At 40.7% G+C, this 26,502-nt stretch overlaps 1 protein-coding gene across 4 annotated transcripts in view; it reads right to left on the bottom strand.

The window, feature by feature from the left end:
- The window catches only part of RBM47 (RNA binding motif protein 47), a 206,562-nt gene that overhangs the window by 15,605 nt on the left and 164,455 nt on the right, over window positions 1-26,502 (bottom strand). The window lies entirely within an intron of this gene.

Below are 26,502 nucleotides of genomic sequence, written 5' to 3' on the forward strand. Positions count from 1 at the left end.
GACAAACTTCACGTATTTCTTTGGTGAACAAACCTTTTTTCTTTTCTTTTTTAAGGGAGTCTTTTTCTTTGTAGGAATGGAAATACAGTGAAGATTTTAAATTATTAAAGAAAACTTTTAGGAGGTGTCACTGTATAGAGAGAGCTGTGTATTAAAGCTTTTTACAAGGAAGAAATGAAATGCCCATATTGCCACAGACTTGGTCTAGGAACTGTAATAAGAGCTAATCTGATTTTGATGGTGGCATTCAGGTAAAATTCTTGGTGTGAAGCATTCAAAGATTTGGAATCAGTCCTCGAAAAGCTAGACTGACTTCAAGCTGGAGGCCTGGGAAGCAGCATCTACCTGGTAAACCACACTATTGTTTTCGGAGAACTGTCACCTGCATTTTCTTAATCTTCTTAACCTCTGTATATGGTATGTGATATTATCTTCAGTCCCAATTTGGTCATGGGGAAATAGGCTGAGAGAGGTTGAGTAAATTGCCCCATTTCACACAGTAAGTGTCAGCTAGTAGGGTAGACTTGATTCCAAGTTTTCTGGCTCCAGATTCCCTGTTTTTTCTTCCAAACCCATACTGGGCAATGGAATTTTCTATGATGCTAGAAAAGCTGTCACTTGCCACATGTGGCTACTGAGCACTTGGAATGGAGCTAGTGTGACTGAGGAGCTGGATTTTAAATTTAATTAAACACCCACCTATCACAGTGCAGGTCTGAACTGTGCCACCTTCGCTTATATGGCCGAGGGCTCTGTGGAAATGATTCTAAATTATGCAATAAGATTATCATGAAGAGCTGCAGACTATACTTTTGTAATGAAAGGCTTCAATTTGCCTTTAAAAAATGAAATATATTTCATTTTTTGGACTATAAAAGCATTCAGTTGAATTTTATAGAAAGTTAAGAAAAGTACATAAGAAATTAGTCCTAATTTTCCAACCCAATAATAGCACAATGAAACTTTCCCATCTGTTTTCCAGATGTTTTCTTGAGGAGGTGGGAGGGGGAAGCCTGGCTTCTTCCTAATTTACATGGTGCTACTTTATGTTATAAGCATTCCTCCATATTCTTAAAAATCTTTGTAAAAACATCATCTTTAATGGCTGTATAAGGTTTCATCAATTAATTAGAACCTGGAGTATCATTCATTTTTTTAAAATTTAGGACTAGGAGATGTATACAAGAATATTAAGGGAAATTTCAAGGATAATAAAAATGAATTTGATCATTGAAGGAAAAAACAAAACTATAATGAAACAAAATAAATCTAAGCTATTTATTTGCCAGATGGCCAAAATAGTCCTTCTGTGGTTAATTTGCTCTAGTATCAAGTGGCAGTATGGTTTAGCAGGTAAGTATGTGGCTTCTGGAGCCAGACTGCATATGTTTGTGTATGAATCTCAGCTCCAATACTTGCTAGTGTTAGCTGCTCCATGCCTCACCTCAGTTTCCCTACCTATAAAATAGGAATGATAATAATAGTGTTGACCTCATTAAGTTTAGAGGAGTGAGTTAATACATACACAGCATTTTGAATGGTGCCTAGAACGTTATAAATGCTCAAGAAATATCAGTTATTATTTTTCATCCAAACTTTTCAGTAAAATCTTAGACCAATTCTTTCAATTTTAGAGTAATTCTTAAGATAAACATTTTCAGTTCTTTAAAAATATCTGTTACATGTGGCTTCTATTCTTATTATTTTTTTCCTCTTCAAGTGCTTGGAAGCTGGTTTGACATCTCCAGTTATCATGAAATTTTTTTGTAGTATACTTGGAAAACGATACATTAGTTTCTGTAGTTTCAAGTTGAAAAAGTTTTTTTTTTCTTTTTTTAAAAATAGAGATGGAGGGCCAGGCGCAGTGGCTTGTGCCTGTAATTCCAGCTCTTAGGGAGGCAGAGGTGGGAGGATTACTTGAGCCCAGGAGTTCGAAACCTGCCTGGGAAATATAGAAAGACCTTGTTTTCCACAAAAAAAGGAACCAAAAAAAAAAAAAAAAAAGAAAAGAAAAAAGAAAAAAGATCCCAATTAAAATAGAGATGGAGTCTCACTATGTTACCCCAGCTAGTCTCAAACTCCTGGGTTCAAGCAATCTTCCTGCCTGGCCTCCCAAAGTGCTAGGATTACAGGCATGAGCCACTGCACCCAACCAAGAAATTTCAACATTAAATTCGAACATGAAGACCTTTCCCTTCTTCCAAATGGAAGATAAGGATATATTTTTAAGAAGGCTATTTGTATAAACACCCATGTAGTTACAATCTGTGACCTGGGCAGGAAATGCCAGCTATGTATATAAATACATAGGACACAATTCAAGCTCTTACCTGTTGTACTGTATACAACATTAACTGACTAAAGTCCAAGGGAATAGAACTTATCTCTCTGCTGAGATAGGTGGAGTTGCCTTCCTGTCACCCCAACTGCACTTTGAAACTACTATTCTACCCACAAAAACAGTCTTCCAGTAGTCAGGCTATGGAGTCATTGCCAATCCCAACCCCAATAATACAAAAAAAAATCCTGTTTGCTTTCAGTCTGAAATCTGCTGGTGTCAGTAACACAATTATCTCTACATATTTTAAAATAGCGATAGCTTATTTCTTACATCAATGAGCCAAGAAAAGCCTTTTTTTTCCTGTGCTTTCATCTTCTGTAGTAAACAAACCATGTTAGCGACCCTGTTTTTATTTTTACTTTGGCCACCAGGAAGTTCACGATTGATTTCTTTTCACTCCAATTTTAGTAACTGTAGGGGACATTACAACACACTTTCTTGTTCATCTAATTTGGGTTATAGTTTCATTTTTTAGTTTTCTTCTATTTTTTCAGTTTTCCCAGTGACATGAATTGAGCTGTTTGTATTATTTATCTTATTGTTCACATGTTCTTATAAACCATGTTGTAATTTTGGAGGAAAAGAATCAATGCATACATACATGCATAGATATCTAATTAGAGCCAGACATTGATTAATGTAATATCCAAATTTGCTATGTCTATTACACCAACTACTAGTATTGCATACAAACAAGTAAGAACCACAGTGACATACTACTTCACACTCATTAGGATAGTTATTATAAAAACAACAAAAACTAGGAAATAAGCATTGGCAAGGACGTGGAGAAACTGAAACCCTCATGCAATGCTGGTAGGAATATAAAATGGTACACCTGCTGTAAAAAACCAGGATGATGGTCCCTCAAAAAATTAAACATAGAATTACCATTTGATCCAACAATGCCACTTCTAGGTATATACCCAAAACACTCAAATTGATACTCGTATAATAGCAACAGTATTTATAGTTGCCAAAAGATGGAAGCAACCCAAATGTTGATCAATGGATTATGATAAACAGAATGTGGTATACGTGTACAATGCAGTATTATTAAGCCTTTTTTCTTTTTCTTTTTTTTTAGACAGAGTCTCACTCTGTCACCAGGCTGCCATGCAGTGGTGCAGTCTCCACTCACTGCAGCCTCCACCTCTCAGGTTCAAACAATTCTTCCACCTCAGCCTCCCAAGTAACTGGGACTACAGGTGCACACCACCATGCCCGGCTAATTTTTGTATTTTTAGTACAGATGGGGTTTCACCATGTTGGCCAGGCTGGTCTTGAACTCCTGACCTCAGGTGCTCCACCCACCTCGGCCTCCCAAAGTGCTGGGATTACAGGTGTGAGCCACTGTGCTTGGCTTATTCAGCCTTGAATAAAATTCTGATATGTGCTACAATATGGAAGAACCCTGAAGACATTATGCTAATGGTGAAATAAGCCAGACACAAAAGGATAAATATTAGATGACTCCACTTATATAAGGTACCTAGAGTAGTCAAATTCATAGACAGAAAGTAGACTAGTGGTTACCATGGACTGGAGAAAGGGAGGAGTGGGGAATTAGTGCTTCACGGGTGTGGGTATTTTAATTAGGGATAATAAAGGTCTGGAGATGGATGGTGGTGATGGCAGCACAATAGTGTGAATATACTTCATGCCACTGAACCATACACTTAAAAATGGTAAAATGTTATGTATAATATACCACAGTAAAAACAAAATCCTTAAAAAAAGCGAGAAGGTTCAGAGATGCAAAAAAGACAAAAATTAGAGTCGATAAAATCAGGATTTCATTAGAGGCCATTAAAAAATGGTACACGGGGCTGGGCGCGGTGCCTTACGCCTATAATCCCAGCACTTTGGGAGGCTGAGGCAGGCAGATCACCTGAGGTCAGGAGTTCGAGACCAGGCTTACCAACATGGAGAAACTCCATCTCTAATAAAAATATAAAATTAGCTGGGCGTGGTGGCACATGCCTGTAATCTCAGCTACTCGGGAGGCTGAGGCAGGAGAATCCCTTGAACCTGGGAGGCAGAGGTTGTGGTGAGCAGAGATGGCACCATTGCACTCCAGCCTGGGCAACAAGAGTGAAACTCCGTCTCAAAAGAAAAAAAAAAAAGGTACCCTGACTCAGGTTAACACATTCAAGAAAATCTTATGGCCTACAAGTTTTATTCTCCTTATTATCATGTTTAATATACCATATTAAATACATTATATGGTGTGCTGCTCTACTCAATGAATTCAGATGCCAAACGCTTAGATATATTAAAGGATAAATGAGGCTGGGTGCAGTGGCTCACGCCTGTAATTCAAGCACTTTGGGTGGCCGAGGCAGGCAGATTGCTTAAGCTTAGGAGCACGAGACCAGCCTGGGCAACATGGCAGAACCCTATCTCTACAAAAAGTACAAAAATTAGCCGGGCATGCTGGTGTGTGCCTGTAGTCCCAGCTATTGGGGAGGCTAAGGTGGGAGGATCACCTGAGCTCAGGAAGCTGAGGCTGCAGTGAGCCGTGACTGCGCCACTGCACTCTAGCCTAGGCAACAGAGTGAGATCCTGTCTCAAAAACAACAATAACAACAATAACAAAACAAATAACAATTACAAACAATAACAAAAAGGAAAAGATTTTCAAGCTACTTTGAAAAAGACAACTATACAGTTAATATGACCCATCTCTCAAAAATGCTTAACTTACTATATTTATATGTGCTTTAGATCAGCATTGGCAAGCTATGGTTGTGGGCCAAATATGGTCTGCTGTTTGTTTTTATAAGCAAAATTGTATTGGAACACAGCCCTATCCTTTGGAAAAAAAAAAAAAGAAAAGATAATGTATGGCTGCTTTTATATAACAATGGCAAAGTGAAATAGTTGAGACCCAGAGAGTGTGGCCCATAAAGCCTAAGGTATTTACTCTCCACCTTCGTTGACCCCTGGGCTAGGAGATGTGGAAGAGCACATCCTTGAGGCTAAGTCACATAGATTCTGCTTGCTACATATAATAGTTTTCCTATGCTGAATGATAACTTAATTTCAGGACCAATTTTTAAATTCTAACTTTTTTCTTTTTTTTAGATGGAGTCTCGCTCTGTCGCCCAGGCTGGAGTGCTGTGGCGCGATCTCAGCTCACTGCAATCTCCACCTCCAGGATTCAAGTGATTCATCTGCCTCAGCCTCCTGAGTAGCTGGTATTACAGGTGTGCACCACCACGCCTGGCTACTTTTTGTATTTTTAGTAGAGACGGGGTTTTCCCATGTTTGCCAGGTTGGTCTCAAACTCTTGACCTCAAGTGATTTTCCTGCCTCCTGAAGTGCTGGGATTATAGGCGTGAGCCACTGTGCCAGGCCTTAAATTCTAACATTTTTTAAAGACAGTGTTGTTTAGCTGACATTTTCCCCTCTTCCAAGCTGTTTTCCATTTAACTCCAATGGCCAAATTTATGAGACATGGAAGAAGAAAATGTCTGATGAAGGTTGTTGGCTCAGCTCCTGACACTTACATATTAATGATAATTTCTTAAAATTCCAAAAGAGATACAAGAGGGTTTGTTTTCAATTATTCATTCATTCACTCAGCAAATAGTTACTGACTACCTGCTATGTGCCAGATACTGTGCTAGCTATGGTGGACCTCGTCCTTGTGGAGCTGACTTCTGAGTTAACTGAACTCAGTTAACTGAATTACGCTTCGAATGCCAAATAGTTGAGAATTAAGGTATTTGTCCTCATGGTTACTGACCAGAGCCTGCTTCAAAAGGGTCATACACCTCAACATTGTTAACATTCGTTTCTGATAAGGGCATAGTTTCCCAAGTTAAAGGCCACATACCATCAGAACTTTGCTTTTAAATATATCAGGGGTGTCTGGGGACTAGTGTGAAATACTGTATCCTGAATGTTGAGATTCTTGCTTGGGGCAGAAGTGTGGACAGAATGAATAATAAGTATACGTCAGAAGTAGAAACTTATCTGTGAGCAAATCAAAATATCTAGATAAGTGACACGGAGTCCCCCAATTTCATCCATTCGCCATGTGACAGTTTTAAAAGGACTGGGCATTCTGGTTTAGGTTTCATAGCATGTTGAATAAATGCAAGTCTCTAGAGTCAGAGAGTCTGAAGTCCAAATCTTAGTTCCTCTAATTCTAGCTGTGAACCTTGAGAAAAGTCATTTAACAGCATTAAATCTATATTCTCCTCTCTAAAATGATGACTGTATTAACTAGTGTTTACTGAATGCCTATTATGTGACAGGCAGAGTGCTACGCTTGTTGTGCATATTAACTCATTCCAATCCTCACAATGTCTATATGGGATATTACTAGGGTCTCCACTCTACAGATAGGGAAGCTGAAGCACGCAGAGGCTAAGTAGATTCTCAGTTAATGAGCATCAGAGCTGGTATGTGAACCCTGGGAGTCTGATTTTCATCATAGGGCTGTAATGAGGATTAAATAAAATGACTGGTGTAAAGTTCTTAGTGCAGAACCTAGCACGAAGTGATCGAGGAATGTTAGCCCAAGAAAATTGAACTTAAGGCTGGGCGTGGTGACTCATACCTTTAATCCTAACACTTTGGGACGCTGAGGCAGGAGAATTGCTTGAGCTCAGGAGCTTGAGACTAGCCTGTGCAACATAGTGAGACCCCCATCTCTACAAAAACTAAAAAAATTAGCTGGGTGTGGTGGCGTAACACTTGTGGTCCCAGCTATTCGGGAGGCTGAGGTGGGAGGATCACTTGAGCCTGGGAGGTCAAGGCTGCAGTGAGCTATGATTACGCCACTGTACTCCAGCCTAGGTGACGAGCGAGACCCTGTCTCAACAAAAAAAAAAAAAAGAAAAAAAGAAAAAAAATGAAAAAAGACAATCAAACTTAAAAAAAAAAAAACAAAACTGGAGGTAAGAATCTTGCCCCTATGTAGGATTCTGTGTTTACAGGAAAACAGGCAAGAGGCTATCCCAGCCAACTTTAAACCAGTCCGTAGAGAAGCCTAGCGTGCGAGTTCTGGTGGAGACTGGTGTATCAGAGTCTCCCAGATTCCTTTCATAGCAGGTAAGCTGTCTGGAGTGTGATTCTCCACTGGTGATGTGGCTTATGCATCCATGTGTAAGCCTGTTTCTCACCTAATCCTTGGCGAAAGCACTTTACAGAAGCTCTCCCAGAAAGAACATGAAGAGACTTGCCACACTGGATGCAAAAGGTCCAACCATCTATGTAAATGCCAAATCCCCTGAGGTAGGACCCTCCCAGCACACAGCTATTCTTCCCAACACTAAAAAAGCATGAGTCTTCACTGAAGGCTGCTAGCATTAAATAAACATGGCAATATATTTGAAATAAATCATTTACTCATAGTTTCGTATATAAAACAAGCAGAAAAAATATACTTTCAAACCATGCTATTATTATTCTGAACTAGGGATTTTCGTTATGTTTTAGGGAGAGTTTGAACTTGTTGGACTGAAATAAAATTTCAAGGCAAACAGGTAAAGCAGACATCATCAAGGATTTGAATTCTCTTTTTAGCATTGGTTCAGAGTACCTTTCATTAGGATTTTAACTTTGAACTGGGACATTTTGGAGGGCAAAGGATACCAGTGTACTACTGGGAAATATTTTCAATGTTTACATACCAGTCTTTACCTAGGATCAAAAACACACATGAGTTTACCCTAGAATTAATAAGACTACTGGTCGGGAGCGGTGGCTCAGGCCTGTAATCCCAGCACTTTGGAAGCCTGAGGCGGGTGGATCACAAGGTCAGGAGTTCAAGACCAACCTGGCCAAGATGGTAAAACCCCACCTCTACTAAAAATACAAAACAATTAGCCGGGCATGGTGGTGGGTGCCTGTAATCTCAGCTACTCAGGAAGGTGAGGTAGAGAATTGCTTGAACCCAGGAGGCAGAGGTTGCAGTGAGTCGAGATTGCGCCACTACACTTCAGCCTGGGCGACAGAGTGAGACTCCATGTCAAAATAAATAAGACTACCAGTTAACTTTGGTTCACAGCTCTTGGAGTGTGAGTGTGTGTGTGTGTCTGTGTGTGTGTTTGAGATGAGTATGCAATTTGGAATTCTTGGGAGACCTTTATTTGCTGACCAGCTGACAAATTGCAATTTGAAGCTATATACAGTGGGGTACAGCGTCTTCCAATCACTACCTGGAATTTAATTCAGTGGAGGGTTTTAAAACGTGTTGATCCAAGAGGTAATTCTATCTCTGTGGTTAGATTTCTATTTTGATGTTGCTTATTCATACCATAAAATTTTGTCCTAATAATCACTTCTTAAGCATGACCTAACACACACAATGCACGTAAGAGCAAAGGCTTTGGAGTCAGAGATCTAAGTTCAAGTCATGATTGCGCCACTTACTAGCTGTGTCTCCTTAGGCAAATCACCTTAGTTCCATTTCCACATCTCTAAGATGGTTCTAGTAATAGCACCAGGACTAAGTGACAATTGGCAATGTGTGGCACACAATTTGTTTAAAAAGGTTGGCAATTATTATTACTTTAAAGAATGTCACTTGAAAGTCATAGCTTGTGTTTTAGAGAGGTGTCTGTCACAAAAGTTCAGAATAACCTCATGGTTTACAGAAAAATTATTTGATTATCATGGTTTACAGAAAAATTATTTGATTATTTGGTAAAGGAAGATGTTGCCCCAAACTCAGGGTGAGGGAGGGGATGGGGTAGGAAATCAGAGAGAAAAACAGTTTCTGCAGAAAGTTTCCAAGATTTGGCCTTACCCTGAGCATTTATCTTACTGCCTTGGTCCAAGTTACCACCACCCAGTAGAATAAACATTGGAGAGGACACACCCACTCTTGGGCAGGTCCCTGGCACCAGGATGTTTCTATTACCTCAGAGTTTGAAAGTGGAAAAGGAGTTCCACTCAAAATGGAGGCAGAACACGGAATTTACCTGGGAGGCCAAACAATAAGCCGAAGACTTCGAAACACAGGCTCTTTTTTTTCTATTAACAGGCAGGGACCTCTTGCTATTGAAAAGCATGGCCCTTGGGGCACATAAACATCTCTCCTTGACTCTCCTTTCTTTAGGTAAGATCCTGAGAGGTTGAAGATACAACAGAATAATGACATTCTGGGCCATGCCTTCTGCCCACCCCTCGCTCATCTGAGAAAGAGTTCATTCATAATGGGTCTTAATTGTGTTGATGATTGTACAGATTTTGTTATTTCAAAGCACATCATTCAATGAATGCTTGTGTATGATAAACAGATGCAAAGCCAAGAGGCTCAGTTTTCCCAGGCGTTTCTATCAACACACACCTGAGAATGCAGCCTTTTGCTGTGGGTTCTCAGGGAGGCCTGCTGTGTACTACAAGAGGGCTGAAGCCACCCTCCTGAAAGGGGTGGAGTGGGGAGATTTTCTGCAGGGGTTTAGCAACACACAAATACCAGTTAGGAATCTATTATCTTGTTCCCTTTATTTATTTATTTATTTAGACGGAATCTCTTTCTGTCGCCCAGCCTGGAGTGCAGTGGCGCGATCTCAGCTCACTGCAGCCTCCACCTCCTGGGTTTGAGTGATTCTCCTGCCTCAGCCTCCAGAGTAGTTAGGACTACAGGCATGCACCACCATGCCCAGCTAAGTTTAGTGCTTTTTTTAGTAGAGACAAGGTTTCACCATGTTGACCAGCCTGGTCTTGAACTCCTGGCCTCAAATGATCCACCTGCCTTGGCCTCCTAAAGTGCTGGGATTACAGGTGTGAGCCACTGCACCCAGCCTTGTTCCCTTTAAATAAGCATTACTTATACTTTGTCTCAAAAGGTTGATGGGGTAATGCTGAAACAAACAAAAATGAAACCCACAAATTCAGCACACATATGCCTCTTGGGCCAACGTTTTTCCAATGCATGAACAAACAGTAGGAGGGACTTCTAGTTTCACTCCTTACCTTGGCTCCTTTGACCTAAGCCTTTGAGGGATCTGGCAAGGAGCAGAAAGGTCGACTGACAGATACCAGAAAGGAAAAGGAAGGAGAAGCCACAGTGGCTTCTATCATTTAACACTAGGCTTGAATTCATATAGTGTTTTGCAATTTATAAAATTCTTTCAGGCTGGGCAAGCTGGCTCACGCCTATAATTCCAGCACTTTGGGAGGCTGACACGGGCAGATCACCTGAGTTCAGGAGTTCAAGACCAGCCTGGCCAACACAGTGAAACTCTGTCTCTACTGAAAAAAAAAAAAAAAGTACAAAACTTAGCCAGGCGTGGTGGTATGCACCTGTAGTCCCAGTTACTTGGGAGGCTGAGGCAGGAGAATTGCTTGAACCTGGGAGGCAGAGGTTGCAGTGAGCCAAGATCGCACCACTGCACTCGAGCCTGGGTGACTCTGTCTTCCCCTCCCCGAAAAAAATTTATTTCACATATATTATCTAGTTTCATAAAATCCCAGAATTTGAGCTGCACAGGGAATACAGGTGTTCTCTAACCCAGGGTTTTCGAACCTCAGCCCTATTGATATTTGTGATAATTCTATGTTATGGGGGGCTGTCTTGTGCGTTTTAAGATGTTTCATAACATCCCTGTCCTCCACCCACTAGACGCAAAAGCGCCCCCACCTCCACAATGTTGTGACAACCAGAAATGTCTCCAGACATTGCACATTTGGGGGCAGGGGGTACAAACAAAATTGCTTTCTGTTGAGAATTACTGGTGGAGTCTATCTTGGAGTTGTGTAATATGATTATATACTGGCACACATGGTAGGTACCTTTTATTTTATTTATTTATTTATTTTTTGAGACGGAGTCTCACTCTGTTGCCCAGGCTGGAGTGCAGTGGCGCGATCTCAGCTCACTGCAAGCTCCGCCTCCCGGGTTCACGCCATTTTCCTGCCTCAGCCTCCCGAGTAGCTGGGACTACAGGTGCCCGCAACCTCGCCCGGCTAGTTTTTTGTATTTTTTAGTAGAGACGGGGTTTCACCATGTTAGCCAGGATGGTCTCGATCTCCCGACCTTGTGATCCACCCGTCTCGGCCTCCCAAAGTGCTGGGATTACAGGCTTGAGCCACCGCGCCCGTCCTGGTAGGTACTTTTAAAATAGAGAATAAGTTGTTATTTTCTACAGCCCTCCCTCAACATGGGCCTGGTGTCTTGATCTGGCTCTTATGAATAGTCAAGGCTGGCCGGGCACAGTGGCTCACACCGGTAATCCCAGCATTTTGTGAGGTTGAGGCGGGAGGATCGCTTGAGCCCAGGAGTTCGAGAGCAGCCTGGGCAACATGGCAAGACCCAGTTGCTACTAAAAAAAAAAAAAAAAAAAAAAGTCAAGGCTATCAAGACTGAGAAATGTGCAACATTTTTCAAGGGTTTGAGCTAAGTGTCTCTGTGATACCATAATACTTATTTAATTTGGTTGAAACACTATCAATTTAATTTTCAAACAAAACAACAACTACCATAAAGGCTTGTAAGACTGGTTCTGTTGTCTAATTGACTTGTCATCACAGCAAACTGACAGGCCTGGGTCATACAAACATCACTGCTGAAATCAGTCTAAAGTATCCAACTGTCTCATTTAAATTCAGACCCCACTGCTACATGGACACATGAGAACTGCTGACAATCTGGTTTTTAAGACTTGGGCTATTTTCAAATGTCGTTACTGGTTTCTTCAACAATGCAATAACCCTCACTTAAAATTTACACTTTTTTTTTTTTTAAAGACACACTATGAACAATCACTGAAAATGGGCTTCTGGGATACAGTCAATTCACTGGTACTAAAGTCAACATCTGTACAGGTCTACAGGCAAAAGGCAATGATGTGGTAGAATAAATGATTAAACAATATTTGCATGTGAATTGATTCATTCACTTGCTCATTCAAACACTAATTGAGCACTGGCTGCATGTGAGGCTGTGCTAGATGCTTGGAGATATAGTGGTGGCCACTGCGTGTTCTTGGAGTTCACAGTTTAGCAAGGGTAGATGAAGAAGGAAGGGGAGGTCAGGAACAGTAGCTCATGCCTGTAATCCCAGCACTTTGGGAGGCCAAAGCAGGCAGATTGCCTGAGGTCAGGAGTTCGAGACCAGCCTGGGCAACATGGCAAAACCTGTCTCTACTAAAAATACAAAAATTAACCAGGTGTGGTGGCATGTGCCTGTAATCTCAGCTACTTGGGAAGCTGAGGCAGGAGAATTGCTTGAACCCGGGAGGTAGAGCCTGCAGTGAGCTGAGATCATGCCACTGCACTCCAGTCTGGGCAACAGAGCGAGACTCCATCAAAAAAAAGAAGAAAGGGGAAGAGACAGAGCAGAGGGAACATTATGAGCAAAGGTGGGCATTTGCAAAAATGCTGGAATAGTCTCGAATAGCTGAAATGTAGGAGGTGGATATGGGGCATAAGATGAGGCTCAAAAAGAAAATAAAACCAGATTGTGAAGGGTCTAAGTCTCTCGCTTTCTGTGGTAGACAGTGGACAGCCACAAAGCTTTAGCCATGACTAGGAAGTTACGGCTGAGTCCTCAGTGAAAGAATGAGTAGCTCTTGCACCAGGCGTTTCATTCTGAGGAATAGAAACGATTTTATAAATTTGTTTATGAACTATTCTGCTAAGCAAGCAGGAGGCCTCAGTAGTGTTTATAAGGGGACAAGAGACCAAAAACTCAGGAATTAAAAGCACGAGATAAACCTGAAATTCTGTATCTTGTCAACCTTAGTTTAGTGTCCGCCAGGTCAAATCCACTGTCTATTATAAACATCTGCCTTTTCATAATACATACCACTACTGCAGTTTTTTTTTTCTTTTAGCCTTTTTTCTACAACTAGAATATAAACTCTGAGAGAGCAGAATTTATGTCTCTTCTTGGTTATCATAAACTCCTCAAAGCTTGGCACTTAAAAGACAACAAATATTTGTCAAATAATTAAATGGACTGTGATTTCCTTCTTTCTTTCTTTCTTTATTTTATTTTTTTGAGACGGAGTCTCACTCTGTCGCCCAGACTGGAGTGCAGTGGCTCAATCTCGGCTCACTGAAAACTCTGCTTCGCAGGTTCAAGGGATTCTCCTGCCTCAGCTTCCTGAGTAGCTGGGACTACAGGAGCGCACCAGTGCGCCCAGCTAATTTTTGTATTTTTAGAGACAGGATTTCACCATGTTGGCCAGACTGGTCTTGAGCTCCTGACCTCGTGATCTGCCCACCTCGGCCTCCCAAAGTGCTGGGATTACAGGCTTGAGCCATTGCACCCAGCCGATTTCCTTCTTAATAGCATTATCAATAGTGATAAATATTTAAAGATTACTTATTTTTGTACAAGGCATCATGCTAGAAACAATGGCAGTGGGGTGGGAGGGAACATAAAAAACCATGTAAGATTGTTCAGCCCTAGGTGGTCACAAACCTTCCTTCAACAAACATTGATTGAGTGTCAAAATGAAGACAGTGGCTTAGTAAAGTGCACAAGCAAGGATGGACGGTGGGCCAAAACAGACTTCAGGGAATGAGCCAGCTATCACAGGTAGCTGAGGATTGAAAATCTGCACATTTCTTGTTTAATTATATTTACAGACCGATGGAAATTATGAAGCAGTAGAAGTTCTACTTATCCTCTTATACTTAGAACTAATTATGTTTTCATATGCCATATTACTGCCAATGTAATATACAATGATGTTAAAGAATTGATTAAGGTGATGAAGATGAACTCCATTTTATTGAACATCTTTATGAGTGAGACCTTCTGCTGACTGCCAGCAGTTAGCACCAAGAGAGGATTTCAGAAGAGGATACTGTCCCACCCCCTGTCTAGTATTTCTGGAAAAGTGGCTGGAGAGTGTATTTCACTTATGTGCTAAGAACAGAGCAGCGCTAAAAGAGAATAGCCAGCTTAAATGCAATCCTCCCCACAGGGAAGGAGATGAATTAGAAATAATCTCTCTTGTTCTGTGCTCTCAGAGGTCAATTTTTTTTTAAAAAAAGAATCTCTCCAAGAGTTTCCTTAATGTATGGTTTTAAAACTCCCAAGTTAATGATAATGAACTATTTTTTTTGAACGCGTATGTGTAATTTGATTTCTCATGACATTTCTATGGGTGGAAATTTTAAATGTGGGCTCTAGAGTATGGGGTAGACGCCTGCTGGAGACCTGCACATTTGACCCCCTGGCTGTTTTCATAAAGTTTTATTGGCACATAACCACGGCCATTTGTTTACATATAGTCTATGGCTGCATTTATGGGGACAATGGCAGAGTTGAGTTAAGTAGCAGCAGAGGCGATAGGGCCTATGAAACCTAAACTGTTTACTGTCTGGACCTTTACTGCAAACATTTGCCGACCTCTGCTGTAAAGTCAGATTTCCTGGGTTCGAGCCCCAGTTCTTCAGCTGTGTAGCTGGGTGACACATTGGTAAACTAACTATTTAAAATCCTGATTCCTCATTATCCTCACCTGCAAAATAAGAATAGTGATAATTATCACTATCTCAAAGCATCACTGTGAGGAATAAATTAGGTAGCCAAGGGCTTAGAATGAAGCTAAGTAACGGTGTGATCAGTGTTAGCGATTACTGCCCCCTTTTTATTTTTTTATTATTTACTTATTTTTATTCATTTATTTATTTTTTGAGACAGAGTCTCACTCTGTCGCCCAAACTGGAGTGCACACTGGACGACAGAGTCAGCTCACTGCAATCTCTGCCTCCCGGGTTCAAGTGAATCCTGTCTCAGCCTCTCAAGTACCTGGGACTATAGATGAGTGCCACCATGCCCAGGTAATTTTTTTGTGTCTTTAGTACAGACAGGCTTTTGCCATGTTGGCCAGGCTGGTCTTGACCTCCTGACCTCAGGTGATCTGCCCACCTCAGCCTCCCAAAGTGCTCCTGGCCATACTGCCCCATTTTAAAGATCAGGAGATTGAGGGTGTCAACTTGACCCAGCTTACAGAATTGAAATGTAGGTCAATCTGATGACAAAGTCAAAGCTCTTTCTACCATGATACTCATTCTTTGCTACTTACTTACTCATAGCAGGTTTAGCAATAGCCAGTGTTAACAGGGTAAGACCACGATAGGTGAGAAATGGACATTGGCTGATAGAGTGGAAGGAATTTCCAGTACAGACACATGGTAAAGTTGTTGGGAAATCATTACTTTCTACCATCCCCATTGCTTCCCCTCTTCACCCTCCCCACCAAAGCTTCTAAGCTTTTAAAGAGTTCTGCAAACTGTCCCATAGCCTATTTCTGGCTCTTTGAAAAGGAGTTAACATGTTCAAACAATGTTTTTAGACTTAAAAACCTATGGAATTAAATTCTTAAATAGAAATGTTGAAGGACTAGAATTCACATAATCGCAACGTATAAGTGAGACCATGGGACTGTGATGAGGCAGTTCCACGCCCAGGCTCTGGAGCCAGACTGCCTCGCTTCCTATCTTGACTGTACCACTTGAAAAACAAATGCCATCACACAAGTCGCTTTCTCTCCTTCAGCCTCAGCTTCACCATCTATAAAATGGTGATCATATTATCATTAACAATGTTGGGAGGATTAAAAGCACCTGGCTGGTTGGGTGTGGTGGCTCAAGCCTATAATCCCACACTTTGGGAGGCTGAGGTGGGAAGCTCGCTTGAGCTCAGGAGTTCCAGACCAGTCTGGGCAACATAGTGAGACCCTGTCTCTACAAAAAATACAAAAATTAGCCAGGTGTGGTGGTTCCAGCTACTCAGGAGGCTGAGGTGGGAGGATCACTTGAGCCTAGGAGGTCCAGGCTGCAATGAGCTGTGATTGCATCACTGCACCCCAGTCTGAGCAACAGAGGGTAACCCTGCCTCGTAACAGACAAACAAAAAAGAAAAAATACCTGGCTACAGTAAATGCTCAAGGCCCTTTGTTATTATTTCAGCTGGTCAAGAGTAAATGTTTTTCAAGGATCTTCTTTTTGTAGACAACTGTACAGTCACAGTGTTTCGCAAATTATCTGCCTGGCAAGATACTTTTTAAAATTAAAATGTAAAGAACCTGAGGGGATTCACTCCCAAATGTTTATGGACAAACTGAAAGGGCATTTACACAGATATTACCTTCTACATTTACTTGAGAAAGTGTTTTAAGACACTGTACATGTGAAATATGTAGTTAAAATGGCTTACTACTATGTTCTCTTTTATATTTGTCCAATTATGTAAGTATTATGTTCTTTTTATCACTACTTAGTATTCCTGCATGGGAGTTTTGTGCCTACCCACTGAATGTAGTAGGCCCTAAATATTGTCTGTTAACTAATTATGGTGTCATATGCCATGTTAAAATTAAAATATTACAATTACTGAAGCAGGTTTAAGAGAGATCCCTGGGCATAATATTCTTAGAAAAACTTTGTGCCAGAAGTTGAATATATGAACTGGTAGTTTGATACATGATTACTTTTTAATTATAAAAGTCATCTTTAATTGCAAAAAATTCATAATAGTGTTTTTTTAGATAAGAAATTTCCTGTGTTAAGAATATGATTCAAGTTACTGAGAATTTATAGATATACATTTCCTGTACATACTATTCTTATATATCTATATCTACCAACAATACTATACAAAAGTATTAGTCCCATTTTCTTTTTTTTCTTTTCTTTTTTTTTTGTTTTGAGACAAGGGCTCTGTCACCCAGGCTGGGGTGCAGTGGCATAGTCACAGCTCACTGCAGCCTCAACTTCTCAGGCTCAAGCAGTCCTCCTACCTTGACCTCTCAGGCTCAAGGGATCCTCCCACCTCAGCCTCTCCAGTTGCTGGGACTACAGGTCCTCACCACCACGCCTGGCTAATTTTTTATTTTTTTGTAGAGATGAGGTCTCACCACATTGCCCAAGCTGTTCTCAAACTCCTGGGCTCAAGCAATCCTCCTGCCTCGGCCTCCCAAAGTGCTGGAAATTAAAGGCGTGTGCCAACACGCCCGGCCAGCCTCATTTTCTTGATGGAGAAACTGAGAAGGAGGGTGATCCTGTGCTTCCTTCAAAATCACAATTAGATAAGGCAAATCTGTGATTGTAATTTTATAAAGATGCCTTATCTTTGAGGTGATACTTTATAGTTTGACTTATTTTTGGCAGTAGAGTTGTTTTATATACACAACCAAACCAAACCCAGAGAGTCCAAATATAAAAGACAGAATTTTTTGAAAATTTTAAAATTTGTGGGGGCCGGGCATGGTAGCTCACGCCTGTAATCTCAGCACTTTTGGAGGCCGAGTGGGGCGGATCACCTGAGATCAGGAGTTCAAGACCAGCCTGGCCAACATGGTGAACTCCCGTCTCTATTAAAAAATACAACAATTAGCCAGGCATGGTGGCCCAGCACCTATGATCCTAGCTACTCGTGAGGCTGAGGCAGGGAGAATCGTTTGAACCCAGGAGGCGGAGGTTGTGGTGAGCTGAGATAGTGCCATTGCACTCCAGCCTGGGTGACAGTGAGACTCTGTCTCAAAAAAAAAAAAAAAAAAAAAGACATTTTAAGGCTGTTACTCAAGGTGGAATGTAGTGACACAATCTTGGCTCACTGCAACCTCCGCCTCCCAGGTTCAAGTGATTTTCGTGCCTCAGCCTGGGATTACAGGTGCACACCCCAACACCCAGCTAATTTTTTTTTGTATTTTTAGTAGAGACAGGGTTTCACTATGCTGGCCAGGCTGGTCTTGAACTCCTAACCTCAAGTGATCCACTGGCCTTGGCTTCCCAAAGTGCTGGGATTACAGGCATGAGTCACTGGGCCCAGCCAAGGGTATTTAGTTTTCATTTGTTAAATTTCTTAAATTTTACTATTACATTGGGGATTGAGTTAAAAAATTTTTTCTTAAATTTATGCCCAAACAGATTTAGAAAGTGAACTTTTTGCTGGGTGTGGTGTCCTAGCACTTTGGGAGGCCGAGGAGTTTGAGACCAATCTGGGCAACATAGTGAGACCCCACCTCTATTAAAGCAAATAAAATTAAATAAACAAAATAAAATAAAATGAAAGTGAATGTTCCCAAACATAAACTTACAGTCATTATAATGGTGTGTGAATGCTAGTCTTTTCTTCCTAATTTCAAATGATATTAGTAGTTTGCCAGTAGTAGTTATATAGTAACAGTATGGTCTGTTATTACTGTCTTATATTGTACATGAATACATGTACAATATGCACCTTCTGGTGGTATGTCAAATAGTAGTATACAAAAATAACACAGGTTTTTTTGTAAAACAAATGACAGATTGCCTGTCCTGAAACAAAGGCTCTGAAACAGACTGACATAGTCAAACATTAGCTTTAGTTTTAGGTGTGACCTTCTGCTTTTATTTGGTTAACATTAGTCATTTCAGTTGCAACTAGGAAACAGTATCTGCTATCACAGAAGAAAACATATCCTGGTTATGTTGATGTCATGTTCATTGACCAGCTATCTCAAGGCAATAATTATAGTAGAATAGTATTCGCCCAGAAATACCCTCAACATTGAAAGAGTCATGAGTTAAAACACTTTCTTTTATAAATGTTTAAGTTGAAGTAGGGTATTTTGGAAGCTAAAAATATTTTCAAAATCAACTATATTTATGGCAATATGACCACAGTAGGCTGTTTATGAGAAAACATAAAAAAGGAAGTGAGCTTTCTGGTGAGGGATAACTTAAAGACAAAATGCATTAAATGTAACTTTAATCCAGAAAATACATGTTCTTTTTATTCATTGCATTGTTTCAATGTTGTTCCACCTTTCTAACTCTGGTGATATTTGGGATTTTTTTCCCCTTTTCTTTTCTTTCTTTTTTGGGTACATAGTGAAAAACAAAAAAAAGATAGCTTAAAAAACAGGTCCTTCTGCAAACATATGGCTAAGGTTAAACTCTAATACCCAATGGCTTATTTACTTTAAAAATTTGGAAAAGTAAGCACCATGAGTTCATTGATATGAGTAGGAACCTGCGTCATCCTGTGGTATTTGTGAATATTGTGGGCTCTTTTATCAATTTTGTTTGTTTCTAAGTCTTTTCAAAGAACTCTGTTAGAAATGAGACCATCTGAGACAGGTCCTTTAACACAGAAAAGTGTTATTATGAAGTGATTTTAGATATTAAAGGCTCTTTCCACTTCTTTATGCATTGTTTGAAATGTCTTAGAAAAGTTAAAACAATAGTGTTTATACCTTATTTTATTAGCTATAATGGAAGCATTTCAAAGGCAGCGGTGCTTATTTTATCCCCAGTGCCTGGCACTGAATGAATGTTTGAATAAAAGAATGAACGGATAGAAGAATGAATGAATGTGCACTGTCTTTTGTAAGAAACATGGTAGGACAAAGCTACAAAAAGTTTTCCTTTTATATGTAACATCCACCAAATTGCTTTGGATATTTTTTTCATGTATCTATTTACATAAGTTTTGTGGTACAGCTGTGCATGGGGGTGCATGCTTGAAATCCCAACTACTGGGAGGTGGGAGCATTGCTTGAGCCTAGGAGTTCAAGGCTGCATTGAGCTATGATTGTGCCCCTGCACTACAGCCTGGGCAACAGAGCAAGACCCTGTCTCTAAAAAAAAAACGAATAATAAAAATAATTTTAAAATTTTTTTGTGGTTTACCTGTATATACAATTGGGTACAAATAGTCATACCCAGGTACTATGTGGTGGTATTTCTGCATGGCCAAAAGGAGGCCATCAAGAACAAATAGGCCAGCTTTGGTATAGGAGCTGGCCTGCCTGCCTACCTGCCTGCCTGCCTGCCTTCCTTCCTTCCTCCCTCCCTTCCTCCCTCCCTCCCTCCCTCCTTCATTCGAGACAGAGTTTCACTCTTGTTGCTAAGGCTGGTGTGCAATAGTGTAATGGCGTGATCTTGGCTCACCGAAGCCCCCGCCTCCTGGGTTCAAGCAATTCTCCTGCCTCAGCCTCCTGAGTAGCGGGAATTACAGGCATGCGCCACCACCCCCAGTTAATTTTGTATTTTTAGTGGAGATGGGGTTTCTCCATGTTGGTCAGGCTGGTCTCAAACTCCTGACCTCAGGTGATCTGCCCGCCTCGGCCTCCCAAAGTGCTGGGATTACAGGCCTGAGCCACCAAGCCCAGCCAGGAGCTGGCATTTCTAACACATGCCCAGGCATCAGGAATGTCACATGGAAAAGCCACACCAACCCCTAATGGACTATATTGAATGCCAATGTTAATATCCCTAGAGCCGTCTTGGTAAAGCAGGTACTGGCCAGGGAGCTATAAAATTTCCATCATTTTTTTTTTTTTTTTCTTTGGCCTTAGCTGATATGCTTAGCTTCTGCTATACTGTCTCAGGAATTTGGTAGAGATTTTATGCCACAAGGAAATAGGCACATAAATGGGGCCTGCCCATGAAGGCAGTTTTTACTCACTCTTTTATTTGAAGGTATTTTGAGAGGCTGCTTATTACAGTGCTTGAGCTCAAGCTCGTGCATGCCAGAGCTCAACTGCTTGAGTTCAATCCCATTTATTAACTGTGTGACTTCAGGTGGGTGACTTACTCTCCCAAGCTTCAGTTCTCTCAACTGGAAAATGGGAATAGACCGGGTGTGGTGGCTCACGCCTGTAATCCCAGCTACTTGGGAGGCTGAGGCAGGAGAATTGCTTGAACCTGGAAGGTGAAGGTTGCAGTGAGCTGAGATTGTGCCACTGCACTCCAGAGAGGCTGAGGTGGGTGGGTCACCTGAGGTCAGGAGTCCAAGACCAGCCTGGTCCACATGGCAAAACCCCATCTCTACTAAAAATACAAAAGTTAGTCAGGCATGGTGGCAGGTGCCAGTGGTCCCAGCTACTCGGGAGGCTGAGGCAGGAGAATCTCTTGAACCCCGGAGGCAGGGGTTGCAGTGAGCCAAGATCATACCACTGCACTCCAGCTTGAGTGACAGAGTAAGACTCTGTCTCAAAAAAAAAAAAAGATACTTATTAAAAGAAGAAGGAAGAGGGAGGGAAGGAGAACCAGTTTTCCCAGTCTCTATAATTAAACTAGGCAGTTAGAGTCAGTTGGAAATTCTTACAAATTTACATAGAAAGCACAACTATATTAATTAAAGAAACTCAAGAAACATGCACTTAAATGAAGAATGGAAATGAACAGAAAATACAATACATATCTAGAATTTTACTGAACCTAAAGTATTTAAAATGAGAAATTCAGGTGTCAGGAAATTTATGATTTCCCAGGTCTACTAAACTCCTGGAACGATTGTTGGCGTTTAATTGCTATTCATGTCTCGCGTACTCTGTACTTTCACTGAGTGCACTTGGAGTTAATATTTCAGTTAAAAAACTAATACATCAGTAAAAACACCCTGATTTGACCTAATCATTTATTCCCAGGCTCACAGGGAAATACTGGATATTCTTCGAGTTCATAAAGTGTGAAATGACTTTAATGCTTGAAGGGAAATATAGTATACCAGTCTTGCAAATTGTTTTTTCCGAAAGCATGGCCCATCTTATCCCATCCTGCATCAGAAAATTTAATTGGCTTAGTTATTTCCTCTTTCCCAAATCCCTTTTTATGGCAAAGAGAAAATGAGGACCTACAGCAGCCCACGCTGCTGAGGACCTAAACCAGTCCCTGTGAAAACCAAAACAGGGATGGGCTGGACTCCAGTTTGTTTCTCATAGATTTTGAAGTCAGAGTTTTAAAAGATTTAACAGGCTGGGCGCAGCGGCTCATGCCTGTAATTCCAGCACTTTGGGAGGCCGAGATGGGTGGATCACCTGAGGTCAGGAGTTCGAGACCAGCATGGCCAACATGGAGAAACCCCATGTCTACTAAAAAAAAAATACAAAAGTTAGTCAGGCATGGTGGCAGGCACCTGTTATCCCAACTATTCGGGAGGCTGGAGCAGGAGAATCTCTTGAACCCAGGAAGTGGAGGTTGCAGTGAGCCGAGATCATGCCATTGCACTCCAGCCTGGGCAACAAGAGCGAAACTCCATCTCAAAAAAAAAAAAGGATTTTTAACATTAATTTATTTGGAATTTAGACAGCCAACTGCCAATGTCAAGCATTCCAATGATGAGAGCCTAATAGAGAATCTTGTTCATGTGGGGAGACCCCTGAGACCCTGAGTTGCATTAGCATGGCACTACTGTCATCTCCAGGCCCGTCAGAGAGCAGCCAGTCCAGTGCAGATATTTGAAGCTAGGCAAGGCAGCTTACACGGACTGGGGATTCTTGGTCCTTTTCAGTCTTCTCCAAGGGAAGTCCAGACAGACTTCACATTTTGTTAAGTGCAGCTAGGTTCTGTCCACAATAAAACAGAGCTAGGACAACTGTTTTGGAAACATAGTTAGCACGTAATTGTAGCTAATTTAGATTTTCTCTGAAGCAGCATGAAAAGAAATTTGTTTTTGTATAAAAGATGTTTTTATCTTCTATAACCCACAGTTCCCAACAACAGTGTCCTCTCTCCTTCTCTCTGCTGCAAATATATGTACCTACATAACACCCACATGCATGTTTTTTCTAGCCTAAGCCACTATCTACTCCTGCTGTTCTCTTTTTGGGGATTTCTTCAAGCATATTTACAACAAAACACTTGCTGAGCCCAACTGCCACCTCACTGCTGTATCCTAGTTACATGAGCCATCAGTTCCCCAAACGCTTTCTTTCACCTGTCTGTTGGGAAACCACCTAAGCCTATACGAGGAAGAAAAATCATTCAGAACAAATGTTGGCTTGAATATTTGTGTCATTTTCTTAACTGCCTGACACAGGCTTTCACCGAGATTTGGTGGGAATCAAAAGTACATCTTTAAAAAAACCCTGGCCCTTACCTTACATTATATACAAAAATAAACTCAAATAGATCAAAGACCTAAATGTAAGAGCTAAAACTATAAAACTTAGAAGAAAATACAGGGGCGAAGTTTCATGATATTGGATTTGGCAATGATTTTTTGGACAACCCCAAAAGCACAGCAACAAAAGAAAAAAATAGATAAAGTAAACTTCATCAAAATTAATAACTTTTGTGCACCAAAGGACAGTCAAGAGAGTGAAAAGGCAACCCACAGTGTAGGAGAAAATATGTGCAAATCACGTCTGATGAGGAACTGGTATTCAGAACATATAAAGAACTACAACTGAATAACAAAAAGCAAACAAGCTAATTTAAAAATGGTCAAAAAAGTTGAATAGATATTTTTCCAAAGAAGATATACATTATATATCTGCAAAGATATACATTATACATCTGCATTATACATCTGCAAAGACCCTTGAAAAAATAAAGAAAGAAGACACACAGATGCCTCATAAGGACATAAAAAGATGCTCAACATCATTCATCATTAGGGAAATGCAAATCAAAGCCACCACGATATATCGCTTCACACTCACTGTGATGGCAATTATCAAAAAACAAAACCACAAGTGTTGCTGAGAATGTGGAGAAACTGGAACCCTTGTGTGTTGCTGGTGGGAATGTACAATGGTGCAGCTCCTGTGAGAAAAAGTATGGTGGTGCTTCAAAAATATAATCATAATAAACAGAAGTGCCACATGAACCAGCAGCTTCTCCTGATGCACAGAGCAAGAAATGAACATAAGTCGTAATAATAAATACTCAGTGAATAAATGTAGGCCTCACATATCTTTTTCCCATAGAGAGACGTGAGAGACTGAGGTTGATAAGTAATAACAGATCTGGGACACTGTCTTCTACTTTAGAGACCTGATATTGGCTAGAGGTGGGGTAGGTAAAGGGGAGGGAATAGGCTTTTATTAGGTTGGTGCAAAAGTGATTGCAGTTTTTATAGTTACATTTAATGGCAAAAACTGCAATTACTTTTGCACCAACCTAAGTATTTTTTGAGTCTCTATAAAAGTATTTCTGGTTTTAAATCTTAAATTGGTAATACACAGTTTTTACATATGCCCTGTGAAATGCACATTGTCATATATGATGCGTGGAGATAGTTGGGAAGGTGGATAAAATGTTTCTGAAACAGTTAGACAATATCAAGAGCTTTACAGTGTTCATTAAGTAGTCAATTCTCATTAGCCCAGTGATTCCATTTATAGACATGTATAATCAAATACCCAAGAAAAGATTTACATTCGAATATGTTTACTGCAGTGCTATTCATAACACAATGCAATGAACATAATAGTTTATATTTACATGTAATAAACACAAATATTCAATGGTATAAAAATGGTCAATAAATTGTGGCATAGCCACAGCTTAGAGTACCTGTTTAATATTCTCAGCTATTTTAACTTTGCTAAATAATATTTAAAGATATGTGGTAGTTCCCCCTCATCTGAGGGGGACCTGCTCCAAGACCCCCAGTGGATCCCTGAAACCTCTGATAGTACTGAACCCTATATAAACTGTTTTTTCCTATACATATTTACATATATAATACACACCTATGATTAAGTTTAATTTATAAATTAGGCACAGTAAGAGATTAACAACAACAATAATAAAATATAACAATTATAGCAATACTCTAATAATAAAGTTATGTTAGTGTGGTCTCTCTCTCTCTCTCTCTCAAAATATCATACTGTATGCCTCTATTTTTGGAAAACAGTTGACCACAGGTAACTGAAACCAAGGAAAGTGAAACTGCAGATGGGGGCTGACTACTGTATGTGAAAATTAAACAGACAAAATCAGAGTAAATATACCATGTTAATTCTGGTTATATTTGGATTGTGGTATTATAGGTAGATTTTGTTACATTTTTCTATAATTTCCAGATTTCCTTCCATTAGTATACTTTTATAAGAAGAAAAAAATTACAATTAAAAATATTTAGCTCTCTGAGTCCCTGAATTCAATGAACTAAATCCAAAACCCAGCCTAGGGGACATGAAGACAAGGTACCTATTTTCTCTCACAGAGATTGCTGGGCACATCAGTGTAGCCAGCAGCCCCTCCCTGACACACCGGTATCTACTGCCTCCACCTTCTGGAGCTGTGTGAGGGCTGGGATCCAAGGTCAGGGTGAGGCTAGTCTTTCTCTTACCTTCCCTTCCTAGCACACAGGGGATTATCGCCCATAGAATAATCTCACTCACTAGATCCACAGAAAGATCTTGGCTCAGCAGGGCATGATGGTTCATGCCTGTAATTCTAGCACATAGGAGGCGGAGGCGGGCGGATTGGCTGAGCTCAGGAGTTCAAGACCATCCTGGGCAACACAGTGAAACCCCGTCTGTACTAAAAATACAAAAAAAAATTACCTGGGCATGAAAATTAGCCGGGTGTGGTGGCACGCACCTATAATCCCAGCTACTCAGGAGGCTGAGGCAGGAGAATTGCTTGAACCCGGGAGGCGAAGGTTGCAGTGAGCCGAGATCGTGACACTGCACTCTAGCCTGGGTGACAGAGTGAGACTCCGTCTCTTTTAAAAAAAAAAAAAAAAAAAAAGAAAGAAAAAAGAAAAAAAAAAGATCTTGGCTAACAGCAACCTCTGCCTACTGGGCTCAGTCCTACTTGGAGATGATTAAATGGTTGTCAAAGTGCTTTTACATATGTTGTCTTTCTTTGGACTGTCATGAATTGGGATGACAGTAATTTTTACCTTATATGACAGGTGAGGAAACAGAAACTTAGAGAAAGTATGAGGATTGATTAAAAAAAAACGCAAGATATTATCACACGAATCCTAGTCTAGTTTGTACCAAAGAACCCTTCCTCGTGTCACACAATCAAAATACAGTCTGACTGAAACATAGTTGACTGCTGGGTGCCATGCCTCATGTCTGTAATCCCAGCACTTTGGGAGGCTGAGGCAGGTGAATCTCTTGAGGCCAGCAGTTTGAGAACCAGCCTGGCCAACATGGTAAAACTCGGTCTCTAATAAAAATATAAAAATTAGCCAGGTGTGGTGGTACGCACCTGTAATCCCAGCTACTCAGGAGGCTAAGTCACGAGAATTGATTGAACCTAGGAGGTGGAGGCTGCAGTGAGCTGACATCACGCCAATGCACTCCAGCGTGGGTAACAGAGTGAGACTGTCTCAAAAGAAAGAAAGAAAGAAAGAAAGAAATACAGTTGACCTCTTTTTTGGGAGGTTAAGAGGCAGATTTATAAGCAACACATAGTGATATCTTGTCTCCTAAGTCACAAAGATGTAAAGCGCACGAAGACATAAAGGTTTATATTGTGGGTTGCAGATGACTTATCATGTT

This window comes from Theropithecus gelada, chromosome 5, assembly GCF_003255815.1.
Source record: "Theropithecus gelada isolate Dixy chromosome 5, Tgel_1.0, whole genome shotgun sequence".
NCBI classification, from domain to species: Eukaryota; Metazoa; Chordata; class Mammalia; order Primates; family Cercopithecidae; genus Theropithecus; species Theropithecus gelada.